Source organism: Cryptotermes secundus, unplaced genomic scaffold (genome assembly GCF_002891405.2).
Source record: "Cryptotermes secundus unplaced genomic scaffold, Csec_1.0 scaffold2223, whole genome shotgun sequence".
Classification (NCBI taxonomy): domain Eukaryota; kingdom Metazoa; phylum Arthropoda; class Insecta; order Blattodea; family Kalotermitidae; genus Cryptotermes; species Cryptotermes secundus.
In genome coordinates this window covers 87,344-106,022 of record NW_019738374.1, presented here as the reverse complement: position 1 = coordinate 106,022, position 18,679 = coordinate 87,344, and the positions used below count along the sequence as shown (strand labels likewise).

Sequence of the window (18,679 nt, the reverse complement as noted above, 5' to 3'; positions counted from 1 at the left end):
CTCAAATTTGGCTTTATTAGTGTATTAAAAACTGGAGAAAGGAAATCTTAGAGTAGATATAGGGAGCAGGGGGTAATCTTAGAAGAGTTTGCACGCCCCTTGATCACTGAATCACTCGTCTGAATCTAATAATGTGCCCAAGAGTCTGCCGGCTCCAGTTTAAAAAAACATTCCGACAAGTGTTAATGAATACAGGTCAGATCAATACCTTAATTTAAATGTCTACTCGTACTCTCTGTGGTCTATATACATGAAACATGTTAAGTGATTTTATGATTGGTATTTGAAATCTTACAAAAACCAAACTCCTATGACTTCCATGGCATTCGTTCCATCACTGAAGTGTTATTCTGTCGTTTTCTTACACTTCTGTCACTTCCATGCATCAACGCAACAGTAAATTCACAGCCGTAGTAAAATCTGAACCATTATGTCTACAAGTTCAAAATAACTGGGCAGAACTCTTAACTTCTCCACATACACGTAAATCATTCGATATGCCAAGTTCCTTCTTCTTCTTATTCTTCTTCTATGGCGCAACAGCCCCATGTCGAACCTTGGCCTCCCTTATCAAGCCCCTCCATTCCTCTCTATCCTGCGCTGCTCTCTTCCAGTTCCTTATGCCCATTAACTTCTTTGCATCTTCTTCCACCGCATCAATCCATCTAGTTCTTGGTTTCCCAGCACGTCTCCTACCACCTATTGTACTGTACAATATTTTCTTTGGGATACGCTCCTTATCCATTCTCTGTACATGCCCAGCCCATTGCAATCTTTTAAGCTTTATCGTCACTGAGATCTCTGGCTCCTTATGTAATTTGTATAACTCTTTATACTCAGGAAATTATTCAAAGAATACATTTCCCATTCTTCTGCTGCATTATCTGAGTCCTGAAACGTAATTCTAATGCGTTACGAGAGAGTGGGTGTCTCTTACTGAGCCATCAACTGCAGAGATACGAATAAATGTCTGATTGTAAGACCATCGTACTTTGGGTGCATCAAAGTAACTACATATTACTCAGTATAAAGGATAATTCTAAAATTTCAGAGGTCAGGCTCCTTAATTTCGAATTTCTCTAAATGTCTAAGACATTTCAAGTGAATATATTGTTTATATGTATCGTGTAAGTGACACAACTGTTTTTACGAGTACAAAGTTATCTTACAAACAGGAAGTGTCTTCGTAATACATTCAGGCCTCGCTATTTGAACATCTCTTGATATTCTAGAGTGCGAAAATGTGTTCAAATATAAAAATCAGACGATGTTCTTCGTCACTGTCCAATTTAACAGAAAAATGGAAAATAAATTCTGCGTAAAATATGATTAAAACGGCAGGGGCACTATTAAATAGAAGTTTGTTGCTTTCTGTACTTACTGCCAACATTTCCGTTGCAGTGTTCAGAAGACTGCAGTATCAGTTCCAAAGGCTCCTGTGGATGATCCTCACTTTCAACTGCACAAACGAAAGAATATACTCGTCAGGCATATTTTCTTACACGAGAGGTTTTATATGATTACACAATCCATTCAGCAAAAATCATGAAGGATAATGTCATCCGCACAAGTACTAGGTCAACTTTCTTGGATGTACACACTTTAGCTTCTAGTGCGGTAAATATGTGGCGCTGGTTTTGTTTGTTTCTCTGTTCAGGATAATACGTAAAAGTAAAGTAAAGCTATCCCTGTAACAGGCCGTGGAGGCCCAAAGGGTTGTGAGAGGTCGAGGCTCCCACATTTTCTCTAGACAATCGGCTCACAGATAGCGGTAAGGTTGTCAGCCTTACGCGCCAGCCGCGCTTTAACCCGCAAGGAAGATTCCTGGTACTCATTTCTGTTAGACGCTGAGTGGACCCCACGGCCATAGTGCTGCTGGAAGGATTACGCAAATTGAAAAAAATCCACCTCATCGGGATTCGAGCCCGCGACCTTCCGACTTGAAGCATTGCGCAGCAACCAACTCCACTACCGCGGGCCCCCAAAAGTATGATACTTACAGACATAAATAAAATGATTAACCATGATTAACAATCGGTTCTTGTAGTTTCTCATGTTTTATTCAATATAAATGTTAACGTCTACAAATTGCCACCCAACGTGGGAACTTGATATGAAATAAGATCTAAAAGTTTGTGATGATGGTAAATTGTTACAATTAATATGTTGCTGGACATTATTCATCATCTTGTCTGTTCTAAAAAACCGTCTAGTTTCTATTAAAAACACAACGTTTCGGGAACTGGAATCTGTCCCCGTCTTCAGGTAAAACCTACTCAGTTGGGTCCAATAGACAGAGCTAGCTCCTATCTCCGGACAACTATGCCAGTTTCAGAAGGGATGTTGATATGAAATGTGGGGCCTCAACCGTGCTCCTAGTGAGTACGGTTGCTAAACACAGTACAGTGTATTTCACAAGTGTGGCATCTGTTAAGAATTTCGTTCAATAATACATAAGTAATGTTAAGATGCCCTGCAAACAGACCTTCTCATTGCAACTTCATGGCAGAACAACTGCATTGGATTTCAAATACACGTATAGGCCTACTGATATCAGGCTAATAAAAAATCCGTGGCCTTTAGTCCGCAAGAGAACTATACCGAAGTTAGTGCCAACTTCTGCGGATAGAGGGTATCTCGTGGCCAGCGCAACGGATTCCCACGGCCGTTAATCTTGGTTTTCTAGACCGGAGCCGCTACTATTCCATTCAAGTACTCCTCAGTTATCCTCACGAGGCTGAGTGGACCCCGTTCTAGACCCACTACTTCTCAGAAAATCTGGTAGCTCAGGGAATCGAACCCGAGACCTCTGGATCTGTACTCAGGACCTCTGACCACAAGTTCACAGAGACGGTCGATAACAAGCTAATACAGGAATTTATTTCATCTTTCCATTCTGCCATTCGTATGCAACTACATATATAGAACCGAACAGAATGGTCTAGATCAGCGATGGCCAACTGGCGGCCCGCGACTTGATTTACTCCGGCCCCCTGCCAAGTCTCAGGTTTATTTTCAAAAATCTTAACTTCACAGCTGTATTGGCATAGAATTCAGTTTTTAATAGGACGTTTCATTAGCTTACAGCATTTTGCAATTGACTGTATACGTTCTTACTGAGTTGGACAGTTCAAACGGTTTTCTAATAACTGTGTTCATGTCATGGAAATTCAAAGTTCCCCAACCCTACTTCTGTAAGGAGATGACACTGAAGGGAAGACCGTAGTGGTGAAGGATTTATGACACCTTCAAAATAATAACCATTCCCAGCTTGCTCGCGGCGATGGGATGTTTACCGTTTCTCTCGGCATCCTGGCCTTTGTTAAGTGCCAGTTTTAGCAGAAATGTCTCCCAGTTAGTGCGATTTTAGAAAGTGAAGTGTGATTACGGAGTGTGAGTGTAGAACTGTTTTTAAATTAAAATTGTGTTTGAAGTTATTGTGAGTGATACAGCATGTCAAATAGTAAATTGAGAAAAGTTGATAGCGAAAATAGGGCGTTCAAATCTGAGTGGGAACATGACTATTTTTTTATATTAAATAAAGACCACAAGCCACAGTGTTTAGTATGTTTTCAAGTGCTAGCAGTTTTAAAGGAGTACAACCTAAAGAGGCATTACATGACAAATCATAAACAGAAGTTCGGAAAACACTCTTGTGAATCAAGGAAAGTAGTCTGCGATCAGTTAAAGAAAAAACTTTTCCAGCAGAAATCTCTTTTTACCAATGAAACAAAACAACAAGAAGAAGCTTTGCTGGCTTCTTATTTCGTGACATATGAATTAATGAAAGCTAAAAAAGCGTTAAGTGATGGTGAATTAATTAAGAACTGTGCGATAAAGATGGCAGAAGCTTTCAATGAAAATAAGGTAGGAAACAAATTTCAAACAGTGCCCCTTTCAAAACAGACTGTTACTAGGAGGCTGGAAGATATTAGCAACCAGATATCTAATAATGTGAAAGACATTATCGCTAATTGTTCCTATTTCTCAATTGCTCTCGACGAAAGCACAGATGTTTCGGATACTAATCAGTTGCTGATATTTGTTCGTGCAATTAAGGAAGATTTTACAATTTTCGAAGAGTTGTTAAAAGTGTGCTCTTTACACAGCACAACTAGAGGTGTCGATATTTTTAACGCTGTTAAGAGTGCAGTGGAGGAATTCGGTGGTTTTGAAAAATTGTCCTCCATAGTAACAGATGGCGCTAAATCAATGACAGGGACAATAAGCGGTTTTGTTGGATTTTTAAGACAGAATCAAATTACTGTACCTACCTTGCATTGTATTATACATCAGGAGGCTCTATGTGCCAAATCAATTAAACTGTCTACCACCATGGCTACTGTCACAAAAATTACTAATTTGATCAGAGGAGGAAATCGATCACTCACTCACAGAAAATTTCTGACCCTCTTGGAAGAAATGGATTCTGCTTACGGGGACCTGCTTCTGCACACTGAAGTAAGATGGTTAAGCCGTGGGAAATGTCTGGTACGGTTCTTTGAACTCCGTCATGAAATAGCAACATTCCTAAGAGAAGAGGTTACGAATTCTGCTGAACTGCAGAATGATCTCGAAGACGTCGAATTCTTGAGAAACTTGGCCTTTCTCACTGATATCACTCAACACTTGAATGTCCTGAATCTGCAATTGCAAGGCAAGAAGCAGACAATATGTCAGATGGTTGGCTTTGTTGACAGTTTCCGTAAAAAGCTACATTTATTTAAGTCTGCATTGGACAAAAATAACCTTCTACATTTCCCTTGCTGTCGGAAACTCTCAGAAGAAGAAGAAGGCTTGGAGTTTAGGGACTACACTGAAATTATTGAAGATTTGTCTTCAGAGTTCGACCGACGATTTAACGATTTTGAAAGCTTTCGACCTGATATTTCTTTATTCAGTAATCCTATACATTGTGATATAGAATCTCAGCCAGGTCATCTGCAATTAGAGCTTTGTGAACTTCAATGTGACCCATCCTTAAACACATCTCAGGTTACTGGAATTGACTTTTGGAAACTGCTTTCACCAGAACGTTACCCACTGTTACGAAATTGGGCTCTCAAACTTTGCTCTGTTTTTGCAAGTACTTACATATGCGAGACAGCGTTTTCATCGCTGAAGCATGTAAAGTCTAAGAACAGGAACAGACTTTCAGATGTCGTGTTATCACATATTCTTCGAGTGGCAACCTCACAATTAGAAGTGGATTTTATGTCATTGGTTTCCAGTTTTATGAAACCACAGTGCTCTCATTAAAACAGTGTGTATATGAGGATTTAGGTATAATCATTAGACCATAAAAACTATGATTGAAAGTCTTTTGTGCTCATCCCTGCTGAAAGAGGAATTTGTGCTGTTTTATGGTAAGTAATTGCACATTTCAAGGCATTTTATTTTTCTTTCTTAAATTATAATTGCATTTTCCCCCGGCATATATAAAACTAAACATAAGACATGATCTGGCCAGTGTTTCTTTAAGAAAAAATGCTCTGGGGGTAGAAGTGATAGAAGGCAATAAAATCGATTGGTGAAATTTTCAATATCGGCTTAATATTATTGGTGCAACGTAAAATTTAAATACATAGGTTTAAATGCACTTTTTATACGGGTTGTGACTGATTCAGTTTGGGGGGCAATACTCCCCGACCACTCTTCTGAAAGAAACGCCGTATCTGGCCCCTGATGGTGTTCTATAAACTAAATTTGGCCCTCGAGATGTATTAGGTTGGCCAACGCTGGTCTAGATGTAGTCCTCTGAACATGTATTCGAGAGGTCCTCGGTTCGAGTCATTGCCGGCACACAGGCTATCTTAAAGTTTTTCGTGGTTTTCGGCAATCCCTCCGGGCAAATTCCAGGACTTATTTCTATTATGCAACGATCACTTCCTTCCAAATCATTTCTAATTTATCATTCACATATCATCCTGCCATTCGACGCCATATATTTGTCTCGATACTGAGAGCGGCGTTAGATGACCTATAACAGAAACCGTCTCGTCCGAATTTTAGTTTAAAATGTTTATTTAGAATCAAACTTGGTCTATATAGGTAATTTCCGTTTTTCTTTGAAACGTTAACGAAGTCCACGCCGTAATTATCGGGCTTGTCACGCTAGAAGTGAAGGCCGAATCCGTGGGAAAGTCTGAGTGTGGTTCAGTCAATCAATCTCCGTGGCTTAAGTCCGCAAGCGAACTATATCGACCGAGCGACCGCCGCTTGTCGGCGAAGTTAGCGCCAACTTTAGCGGATAGAGAGTGTCGCGTTATGGTGGACAAAATGGCACTGGAGCTGGATTTTCTTCGAATACTTTGGTGCTTCTCTGCTTCTGATATGCGACATAAGCCTGACCAGCAGGCAGGCACTTTACCACAACAATGATAATTAGTTGGCGCAATTAGCCGGACTCAGTGCAAGAAGCTCACTCTTTACTAGATGTTCTTCTCTCCCTCTCGCTCCCGCTTGGGGCATACATAGGGCTCATTTCTCAGTTTCATGATCATTTTACAGACTGTAGGGCTCGTTGGACGGGTGATCAGCTCGTCGCAAGGCCTCTACCTAAACAGAAGACAACACAAACACAGAATAAACATATACACATACCAAACATCCATGCCTTCTTTGGGATTCGAGCCCACGATCCCGGTTTCCGAGCGAGCGAACACAGTACAGTATGGATACCGTGACCGGCCTTTACTAGATTACTTGCAGATATTTAGAGGTTATGCAGAGGCCAATGAGGGTAAAGGTAAAGTTGTCCTTGTGCTTACCTAATTACTTAGTTAGTTATTGGAGAGGGTGGGTTTCCCCATGCACCCAGACCAGTATTGGTCCATTGTGCTTCCCTCTACAATATTCTACCAGTCTCTATACCCTACCGATACTGGTGCGTCCCATCAGTCCCGACTGAGCCAGCGAGTTCGGCCTCTACTGGCTTAGCGGTATCTATAATGCTTCCCCCATCTATCAGAGGCGTTAGAGACTACTGTTGGGCGGGAAATGTCCTTGAATTTGGCTCAGTCACCTCCTTTGGAGATACGAGGTTCTTTTACGTGCCGTAAAGCTACGACACGGGACCCACGGCTTAAAGTCCCTTCCGGAGGACTTGTTCCCTGAATTTTTCCGCCCTTAAAAATTCCACGACCTCCGCCGGGCTTGAACCCGCGTACCACGCGTCATGAAATGGGAACGTTACCTCTAGACTACGGAGGCCGCTGCTTACTTAATTAAGCACTACGCCATGAAGGCGTATGGCGGAGTGGACGTATAGACGTACAGACCCCACATCCATATGTGGAAGTTTTCCGTTATTGCATAATAATACTACTCATAATCATCCCACTGGGACGTTGCCAACTTCAGTTCACAATTTAACGTCGTATTTCGGAAGCAAACCTCCTCCCTACCGGACATATAAGACTCTTAGGACGCTCCTGAATGTTCTCCCAGTTTGAGAGTTCTGCAATGACATGCCCACTCCCTTTCTGATAAGAACCCAGTACACGTGATTCAAGAACCTAGTAGCCCCAAGGAGCATACAGAGACAGGACAACGAAACAAGAATGTTCCCACATCCGTTAAATTGCGGTGATCTCAGTTCAAGCCACAAGTTAGTCATATTTTATTTATACAGTCATAATTCACTGTCACATCCTTAAATACAAACCAATGTTTTCTGAAATGATGGCGGTGCAAACTACTGATTAAGAGAAAACTAGGAATAGATAACATTCAGAATCTCGATATAGCAACATACGAGTATATTAAAGTTTCGTAACTTTATCTTGAGCTGGAACGGCAAAGGCAAATACTTCACATGATATACGTACATGTATGTAACTGCCGTCTCATTCGAATGCTTCTACAGACACAGCAATTGTGATGATAGAGCAAGCGAACTCTGGTTCGTGACCCATTCGTTTTGTATGGTGAATTCGCGGAGAATAAACCTGTTTCTGGGCAAATGCCTTAGTGATTCTGCTGGTTACCCAATTTACATCACTAACCCCTCAATTCCGAACGACTCGTTCCGTGACGAACGTAGTGACACCGCAAAGGTTGTATAGCCTCCAGTGGAAATGCAGATCATACATGGTGATTAGGCACAGGATCTGCACTTAATCACTGCTTCTCTTAAATCACAGGTATCTTAAAAATATTACTCCATCTCAGTGTATTGTTTTCTTGATTACATGAAACAATATGCTACTTCTAATACATCTGTCTTTAATATACACGGCGGATAAATTCACTTCACTTAACATTGTATTTGAGCAACCTGTTCCACCAATATATAAATTAGTTCATAAATATATATTTCCGTCACCAATGCAACAAAGGTTATGGTTACTTTAATTCCTCATTCACGACGTGTTTCGGCCAGACATGGCCATCATCAGGTGTCTATCGCTATGCTGTTGTACTATACTGCATGTCACAACTGCATGTCGCTAGTTATAGGTACTCCTTCATTCAAATTCAAATTATAAAAACTAAAAGTTCAATTTAAAATAGGTCAAACCTATTGAATTTAATGAAACAGTAAATTCCGATCTACTTATGAGCCCTATTAGCGTAATCTTCGGTGGTGTGGGCGTCTTCGTATTTCGTGTAGTTCATGGCTGTTGGTGTAAATGCTGATTTCTCTTAAGGCGCATCCACATTATTCGTGCTCGCCAGGCTCCTGCTCGTCGGGAGACTCGTCTGGCTTTTACTTTTGTTCGTAAATCTCCGTCCACACTACTTTAGTTGCTCGCCAGGCTTCGGCGCGTGAGGATCCGTATATTTACTCGTAGTGTGTATAGGCTGTAGGCGTAGTTTAATTTATTGGCTATAGTTTTGAAATTAGAATTTTAAAATTTGCTTGGCTCGTGACTTGTCATATCGTCCACATTACTCGCGAACATAGCGAGTCACACGAGCAAGAGTAATGTGGACGCGCCCTTATATGTCCCTTTGGCTGCAGACCCATCACCCAGCTTGTGCACTGGCGTTGTTGTTTACCTGGTGTGTGCGTGTAGTTCGTATCTTCATTTAAATGAACTATACAACACTGTTACATCATTGTTCTGCTTATTCCAAACAGTTCCGCAATCCTTTCACGGACTGTCAACAAAAAACAAAAATTTCTTTTTTTTCTTAATCTTCTTCCACAACGCGACAGCCCGAAGTCGAGCCTTGGCCTCCTATAAAAGGCGCCTCCAAACTTGCCTGTCTAGAGATCCTCTGTTCGAGTTCCTCACATTCAAAACGTATTTCTTAACACGCATCACATGTTAATCAACCCCCTTACCCCAGTACGCACGCGGTAGCGTAGTTGGTTGAGGCACTATGCTGCAACCCGGAACGTCGCGGGTTCGAGTCCCGATGATGTGGATTTTCCAATTGACCTAATCCTTCCAGCCGCACTATGGCCCTGGGGTCGACTCAGCCTCTAACAGAAATGAGTACCAGGAATCTTCCCGGTGGGTAACGGGCGGCCGGCGCGTAAAGCTGACAACCTTACCGCCCTATGTGAGCCGATTGTCTAGATAATGTGGGATCCTCAACGTCTCAGAACCCTATGGACCTCCATGGCCTGTTACAGGGATAGCTTTACCTTTTACCTACCCATTTACATTGAAGCCTTTTCCCTTGTTCTGACTGTTGCCGTATAACTTCAGTACACATGCGCCTACGAGGTGTTACGTTTGGGAGGAACGAGACATGCTCTGCTATGTGGCACAAGGCACTTGTCTGAAGAAACTTAAACCAGGACAATGATGACTTAGTCAAAAGAAACTGTATCACAGCCGAAATTCGAACCGGGGATCTGTCAAATACGAATAAAGCAGGGTGACTGACCCTTATCATTACGAATAAGATCAAAAAGTTATTAGTCGTTTAACAGAAGTAATCATAATTAAATTACAAATCCACAAAGGAAATTATGTATGGCATAATTAAAAAAAGCTAAAAATGTACCCTTCTCGGCCTTATCACGGAATAACACAGAATACAGACATGTTAGCGCTGTAATTTCAGATTTCTTTAATGTATATTAATAGCAGTAGTTGAGGATGCTGTGTAATGAACTGGGAACGTCAGCAAACGCTACCAAGGATGAAAAATATTAAACGGGTCACTTGGTTTCTGAACACGGAGTCTACATAGGCCCCTCATCTCCGAACGAACAAATTTAAATTGTATTCAGAAGTTGACTACGCCTTTACGCTTTGCATTCATTTGAAGCACAGTGGTAACTATATGTACCACTTTCTTTAGGTTTAAAATCTAAGCACTTAGCCTACAGGATGTATTTGTGTGTTCCGCATGATTCTCAGAATGCCGATCACAGTGGCCACGCGGTCTAAGGCATGAACTGTTTTCGCTCGCTCCAACTCAGGGATCGTGGGTACAAATCCCACTCAAGACATGGATGTCTGTATTGTGTATGTTTATTTTGTGTGTAGGTAGCGACCTTGAGACGGGCTGATCCCCCGTCTAAGGAGTCTTATCGACTGTGTGTAGGATCAAGAAACTGAAAAAAGCGGCCAAGGCACAAAAAAAGTCTGTAGAGCCATAATACTAATAAGGTTATCAGAATAAATAGCGACTGCTTCCCCAAGCAGCACTACTTAGTCTTTGTAATGGAGATGACGTTTTCTTTTTTCAAATTCTCTATTTAACAAGGCTGTCTCTAGCTAGACTATATAGCGTCGATGATAGGCTGATTGATGAATGTGGAGCTGTTAGTGGGATGAGAATTGATGGGAAGGGGGGACAGAGATACTCTGAGAAAACACGCCCCCGTGCCATTTCGACCACAACAAATCCGATATGAGCTAATCTGGATTCAACCCTGGAATCCGTGTAGATATAGTGTGTTTCCTGTGAAGTAGGAACTGGATTTCTAAATATTATTTAAATCACCGTATTTACGCATGTATAGGCCGCACATTTTTTGCCAAAAATTCAAGAGGAAAACTGGGGTGCGGCTTATATTCGAAATATTCGAAATAACACGTTTAAACGTTGCCAAATTTCGGAATAATTTCTACTCCTGAAATAATATTAAAAAAAATATTTTTTCTATAATTTCTGTCTGAAAATTGTGCTGCGGCCTATACACGCACGCGGCCTATACATGCGTAAATACGGTACTTCATGTTGCAACGGGTTAAATTTCACTGAACACTAAGTCAGCTCCAAAACAGTCACTGCTGTCTGCAAAGATATTAATGATCCACCTGCTTCGACGTATTCGATCGCTGATCTTCATTGTATGTAAAAAGGTAAAGCTATCCCTGTAACAGGCCATGGAAGCACATAGGGTTGTGAGACGTTGAGGGTCCCACATTATCTAGACGACTCACGGATGGCGGTAAGGTTGTTAGCCTTACGCACCGGCCGCCCTTTAACCCCAGGGAGATTTCTGGTACTCATTTCTGTTAGAAGTTGAGTCGACCCCAGGGTCATAGTGCGGCTGGAAGGATCACGTCAATTGAAAAACCCACCTCATCAGGACTCGAACACGTGATCTTCCGGCCTATAGCATAGTGCCACAACCAACTACGCTACCGCGTGCCCCGCTTCATTGTAGGAGCCCTCAAATAATTAAGTTAGAAGTGTTCTAGGCTTGCGGTTGCATTGGAACTTACCGCTGGATCTGTAAGCAATATTAACGAAACCACAGGATAAAGCGTCTAGTTACTGATGGGTTAAGTCAATATTAACGTTGGAAGTTACTCCAGTTTTCAATTAAGAAACTTTATGATGAGTTAAAATCCAAATTGAGAATGCACTTTATAGAAGTAGACCAAAATTGATAAATCAATAAAAAAAAGTTCAGAAAAAAAACATGTCAAAGAAGGGACTCGAAAGACGCAGTTGGCTGATACATAAATCATAATCTTAAGCCAACAAAACTAACTGGTGAACAACCCTGCTTTAGCCTACGGCATTTCTTCCAAAGAATATCAAAAAGCCTGTTTTACTAGAATTGTAGAAAGATGACTCCAATGGAGCACACAACTTTCTACATGATTTCTTTGCGAATTTCATTTACGGCACTGGCGACATAAATAAAGTTCTTCTTTCTTTCATCTGACACATCTCGTGCTGAATTCCTCTGACAAAAACGAGAAACGTAAAGCAATTTACAAGTTTGTTGTTGACAAACAAATTCAATATATAGATATCTACGAGGGAGAGTCAGTAAATAGGTCACAAATGAATATAAAACGTAAAACATGTGATATTCGAACCTGGAAAAAACATTTATTTCTCGACATATCCTCCACACTTCTCCCATCGCTTTACCAGTGCGTCGAAACCCGCAACACGGAAGTCTTTCGACTGTTGTCTCAGCCACTTCTGCATCTGCGTTTCGACATCTTCGTCATCAGCGAAACGTTTGCCACCAAGGCGGAACCGCTTTAAGCGACAAACGGTTTCCACCGTAAACAGGAAACATTTCTTCACGAATATTCTTTGCGCTGAGTCTTTTTGACCACAACAAAAGCAAAACAGAACTTGTTCTTCCGTAGCACACTCCTCAAGCACGGTCACCATTTTGACTACTGAAACCAGCCTCTGAACATGCGCATGCGCGTCTGCTACCAGATTGTCACGAAGCTTGACTGTGCTGCTACCTTGTGATACACATAGAAAACCTATTACGTCCATTACGGCTGTTTTACTTCAAACTGTGATCTATTTACTGACTCTCTCTCTCTCTCGTTGCTCTATGGTATGCACTGAATTCTGTGAGAAACGTGTTGTAGAAAATGCTTGTAAACTACTGTTATTTAATGATATACTCGCAAAGAACTCATCCCGAAAATTCATATTCTAAACTCTGGCACTACTTAACGCCCTTGTCTATTCCAGCGTCAACAAAAATAATTTGATCAGCATGCGAAAGTTATCTTAATTTAAACATGTGTTACAGAACTAGTTATTGCAAATATGTGTTGTTTACTCTGACGCCTGTAAAATAATTTGACAGAACAAGGTTTGAACGACTACGCTCTGAGTGGTCACTTTTTAAGGTTTCTCTTTAGGGCTAAGAACTGATTCGGTAAGGATCCTTCTTCTCCGCTTATTTCCTAAATTCGTGTCAGGACAAGTGGCAGGACTCCATATCACCGCAATGCCACATACCGTCAAAGGATAAGACAGGGGAACGAGACTAAACAGCGCCACCCTGGGCAGGGTCCGAACCTGCTATCCGAGTGTTCGACCGTCAGCAGCTCTGTAATCGGTTTGTACAGGTCCACCAGTTTACTGTTGCGCCATATGACCAGTACCGGAAATAAAGTACTGACAATGGAATCCAAATGCATGACTGGAAACATACAAGCCAAGGTAAACATGGACAGCTCTTCGATTGCGTAATCGAATCTATGCTACAACATTTGAAACACGTTTAACCTTCACGCCACGTTGAATAAATACAGCTTCAAAGTACCCGATAAGTACATACGTCTTTTACTGTATGAGAGTTCAATATAATCCAGTTACGTGGCAACGTTATTTACCTAGGTACAACAATAAACTGTCCTAGATTCAGAGAAACAGGAATTAACCAACTGTATTCCATGAGAACGAGTAAGGGAATGTAGGCACAGCAACACTTTTCTTTACTCATCTCAAAAGTGTACTTAAAATAAAATGTACTATCACGTGTTTAGTGACTAGACACTAGACGGGGTTTTGATTCGTAATTGGATTTATTGGACACTTACAACCCGTAACTACTAGTAATTGTAAAAGTTTGGTACAATAGGCCAGAAGCGGCCGCAGTACAAGGGACTTAGTCTCACCCCACTAGCAATAAAAAAAAATTGTAAAAGTTCTAAGAATCTACACACTTCAGAATTAACTGCAGCACGCATGAAGTCTTCTGTTTGTTGTTTCCTCACCAGCCGTTGCCTGGTAACGGCTCTCAACACCGCAGATTCCTCAGCTTCCGTGTTCACGTCCTTACCGGCTGTCTTGCCTGTTAGCTCCTCTTGGCCGTAACTCTTAGCCACCGACTCCTAGCCGTATCTGGCTACCACTCGCTTTCGCAGGCTAGCGGTCGCTTCCGACTCAGAATTTGTCTGTCTCTGAGCTAACTAACTACAGTCAGAGTGACAGTTGCTTTAAGACTGGACGTTTACCTCCAATCAGTTCGTCTTGACGTCAAGACCCTTGAGTCTCATGACCAGACTGAACCCTTACGGTCATAGTCCTTATGTAACATCTCTGACGAGAGGATGGGTTTGTTTCATACGAACAGGCTTCTCCTTTGTCAAGTGTACGTATCGCACAAATAGCATAGTTCTACATGGTTATGGGGAACGAATTTCTTCCCAGGAAGCGGTCAGTCCGATAAAGTGATACGATGTATCGCATTTATCAAGCATGTCAGTGACAAACCATCAGATCTACCAATTCTTCATTCGTGTCATGGAAAAGCATTGCACTGTCATATGCTCTCCAACGTTCAATGCTGAAATTTCTAAAAACAGAAAAAAAAAGGAGTCCACAACTTCATTTGCTTCTATTTCGCCTTGTACTAGTAATGAAATCTGGGAGGGTACAACGAGTGGACAGTGAGAACCGCTTCGACGGCGGAGAATGAAATGAAGAGGCAACTTAAAGATGAGTCTTCTGTAAATTTGTTGTGAGGGTCGGAACTAGCTGGGGATCGGGCTGCAGCATTCTCGAACTCAGTGAGAGGTGTTAGCTTGTGCCAGCACACAGAATTCGTTATGATAAACAGCAACATACATGTATGCTCCGAGATGCAATCAACAACACACGAGCCGAGATCTAAAATATCAAATTTTCACTGCCCAATTCTGCCAACGACGAATGATATAAAACCCGTACTTCTGTTTCTAACTTTTCAAAATGAAATATCTGCCAAAACAACAACTCATCTCAAAACCCTCGACCTATACAAAGAATTTTACGTTCAAAAGAAGAAAGTTACTACCTGTCACATTTGTAATTACCTCTGCCGCAAGATTTCAGCTCATCAGATTCTCGATTGTGCACTTTGAAAGCATGGAATAGAATCCGTGGTCGGCCGATAGGTTAAACTGATGCTGGCCCTCGCCAGCAAAGTAATTCTTGGTTCATACTCCCGCGGGATGCATGACCAAGATTTTTGTTCTACTAGACACGTATGTGTTTCGAAGTGGTGCCACCTCTTCAACGAGATGAGGTGTCTGACTACTACCGGTTCACTCCCCTTCTACAGGGGGGAGGCGACTCCAGCGGGCACTCACTGATTAACAGGTCCTGTCCTCCACACAATACTGACTGACTGACTACTAAATTGTTGCTGGCCCTCTGCAGCACAGCGATTTTTGGCTCCGCATCCTACGAGGACTAATGACCATATATTACTGTCTGACAGCTCTGGGAACCTTCTTTGAGATCCATTTTAATATTAGCCTATTAATATTGAACTATGTCTCCCGTCTCCCAAGATGTCACTTCCCTTCACTTTTTGTAAATAATTTATCACCTGCCCGTGCATGCTATACACTTTACCCATTCATATTCCTTCATATGATCATAGTAATATAATTTGGCGAAGAATACTAATTATTGTGCTCCTCACTGTGCAATTTTCCATAGGCTCCTGCTATTTCCCCTTTATATAGCTATTTAGTAACTTTAGTTTTTATGAGTTAACATTTTACACTTCCTACTGATTTTACCATCTTCACAAACTGGGTATAAAAACACAGTCAGGTTAGAGTCACTTTATCTTATCTGCAGTAATCTGGATAAACAATTATCATCTATCCAGACGGGTATACCAAGCACTCTTTCAAAAAATTCATATAGCACAGAAGATTAAAATCCAGTATTTTCCATCAAAGGAGCAACGTGAATAAAATTTCCATGTTCAAACGAAAGACATGAATTATTAATGTTCTTTACAGTCATAAATACACTATACTACAACGTTTCCTGACTACCAAAACTACACAAAGATAACTCTCTTGAAGAATTTATAATTCAACTTACACAGTCCCACAACCGAAAAATATCCCGCGCAACGCTCCATGTACGTACAATGAACCTATACAGTGTATGCACTGAACTCTACTTTAAAATGTAGACATGTGAGCGCTACCTATTGTATGCTTGATGAACTAATATAAAATCGTGTGGGATAGGCCTACAAAACTTTGAAAACTTTCAGCCAGTTGCAAACACGAAAGATGTATATACGTGTGGTCCCTTTCTGCAGCGAAATTCGCTTCCCACTGACATAAAGAGTTCTTCGCAAAATGTCTGTATTCTCTTTTGTGGGCATTTACACCGCACAGAAACGTCTGCGACCTAAATTATAAGTTTCATGACATCAATGTACAACCACAACTCACTTTCAAATCTCGTCTTTTAATTGTTGCCTGTGATCATAAAATATCGCATGCAACTCACAACATGGTAATATTTACTTACCTTTCTCTTCCTTTATCACATCTGTTGAAGTTACGGGATCGTAAATACTTTTATGTTGTTGAAAAGTTGTCACACTGTCCACTACTGTTTCGCTCGTTTCAGCCATTTTTAGTTTCTACGGAAACTTCCTAATTTGGAACAAAACTTAGCTCGAAGTTCGGCGAGGTTGAACGATGTCTGAGCCGTAAAATTTCCGATAGACAGTCTTCCGCCATCTATGGGTCGGAATCTGAAATATACAAAAATAGCAATACAGAAGTATACATTTTAATCGAACCCATATGTCGCAATACACGTATAGCATTAACCAGTATTCCTTACAAATTCTTATTTTGTACGTAAAATTGTACTAACACTGCCATTAGGAATATTGGTCTTCTTCTGATCTCTCATGTAAATGTCTGTTTTCAGCCTAAGCTCTGGCATGACTTTCCAGCTTGATAATATTAGTAACGACATCTTTCAGAAATGAAAACAACAGTTGTTTCAATCTTGGTCAATCATACGCATGGATTCTTCTCTGTGTTCTTGATATGCAGTGTTCTGCCATCTGTTAGAAAACTGACAAAGAGTTCCCGTATCTCGATTTAATTTTCCATTACCCCCACACCGCTTCTGTCTGTGATGACATCTATCAAAGACTTGTAGAACTACACTCACATTTATTGCAATTATTCATAATAGATGTCGAGAAGCTCCAGTGAACTGGGGAGGCAATGATATTCTGTCAAAATACCAGGAGGTACGATAGCAATGACTCGTCTCCGTGGTTTCACGAGATAAAAATGAACCGTCGTGATTTCGCGCCAAAAATCCGTATGAGAGCAGGTCATTCCAGTCTTAAAGCAAGCTTAAGTAAATTTAACGTTGTGGACACGACTGAATGCGAGTGTGGTGACCGGCTGCAAACGGACTAACGTATTTTCTGGAATTGTAAAGGGTACAAAGAAGGCCGCGCCATAGCTCAAGCGGTTAGTCGCTTGCATCCCACCGCGGTAGCCCCGGTTCGATCCCGGGTCTGGTTAAGTGGGATTTGTTGTGGACTAAGTGTCGCTGGGGCGGATTTTCTCCGAGTACCTCTGCTTCCCCTGCCAATCTTCATTCCATCAAATTCTCCATCATCATAATCACGCGGAGCAGGTACAATAGGCCAATCAGTGGCCGCCGTGCCAAATGGACCCAGCTGGACAACACTCCCCACTAGGCGAAGCGAAAAGCAGTATGAGGACCAACGGGCAATAAGGATGAGCATTTTGTTTGAGAACGGCAAAAAAGAATACCCAAAGTAAATTAGAGAGCTATTGGAATTCTTTTTTTTATTGCTAGTGGGGTAGGACTAAGTCCCTTGTACTGCGGCTACTTTTGACCTATTGTACCAGCCCCAGATGATAGGTGAGGGTGATTGTGGATCAATTGGTGGAATGAAGATTGGCAGGGGAAATCGAAGTACTCGGAGAAAACCTGCCCAAGCTCCACTTTGTCCACCACAAATCCCACCTGACCAGACCCGGGATCGAACCCGGGCCGCAGCGGTGGGAAGCCAGGGACTAACCGCTTGAGCTACGGCGCGGCCTGCTCTTGAAGTTAGAGAAAAAAAGGTTCGTACAAGACGTCTGTTACTTCATAAAAAAATTCCTGTATTTATTTAAGAAGAAAAAGAAGTTTGCAAGGAATATTAATAGTATATTCTTAGAGCTAAGTTAAGAGACGAATTTAAGCACTACGCCATGAAGGCGTATGGGGGAGTGGATGTATTAAGGAATATATTAAAATATCGTGGAGTGTCCTCTATGATAGAAGATGTTTATAACTCTGTGCTACAGTGGGCCGGAAGGGCATTGCCTATGCCATTTTTGTATATACATTTATTAAAGAATAGCAATCAGTGATTCGTAGAGCCTTCGTGTCAATAAACCATATGAGAGCAGGCCACTCCAATCTTAGACCAAGTTTAAGTAGATTTAACTTTGCGTACATGGCTAAACGCGAATATGGTGGTGGGCTGCAAACAGAGGAACATATCTTCTGGGAGTGTAAATTGTAAGAAGACCAAAGGGCAACAATGATGGATATTTTGTCAGAGAATAGAAACAAAAGAATGCCCAAAGAAAGATACAGAGCTCTTAAGGCTACTGAAAAAAATGTTGTGCAAGGTGTATGTTACTTCATACTAAAAATTCCAAAATTTATTAAGAATAAGAAAAAGAACTAAACGTACAAAAAATAA

At 41.3% G+C, this 18,679-nt stretch overlaps 1 long non-coding RNA gene across 1 annotated transcript; it reads right to left on the bottom strand.

Annotated features, from left to right (window-relative positions):
- Positions 1 to 1,376: 1,376 nt before the first annotated feature.
- LOC117282827 lies at positions 1,377 to 16,887 on the bottom strand. The gene is made up of 3 exons (XR_004513717.1): positions 16,807 to 16,887; positions 16,453 to 16,681; positions 1,377 to 1,459 (listed from the first exon to the last, which is right to left on the bottom strand). It is a non-coding gene; the product is annotated as an uncharacterized LOC117282827 (long non-coding RNA).
- Positions 16,888 to 18,679: the final 1,792 nt, after the last annotated feature.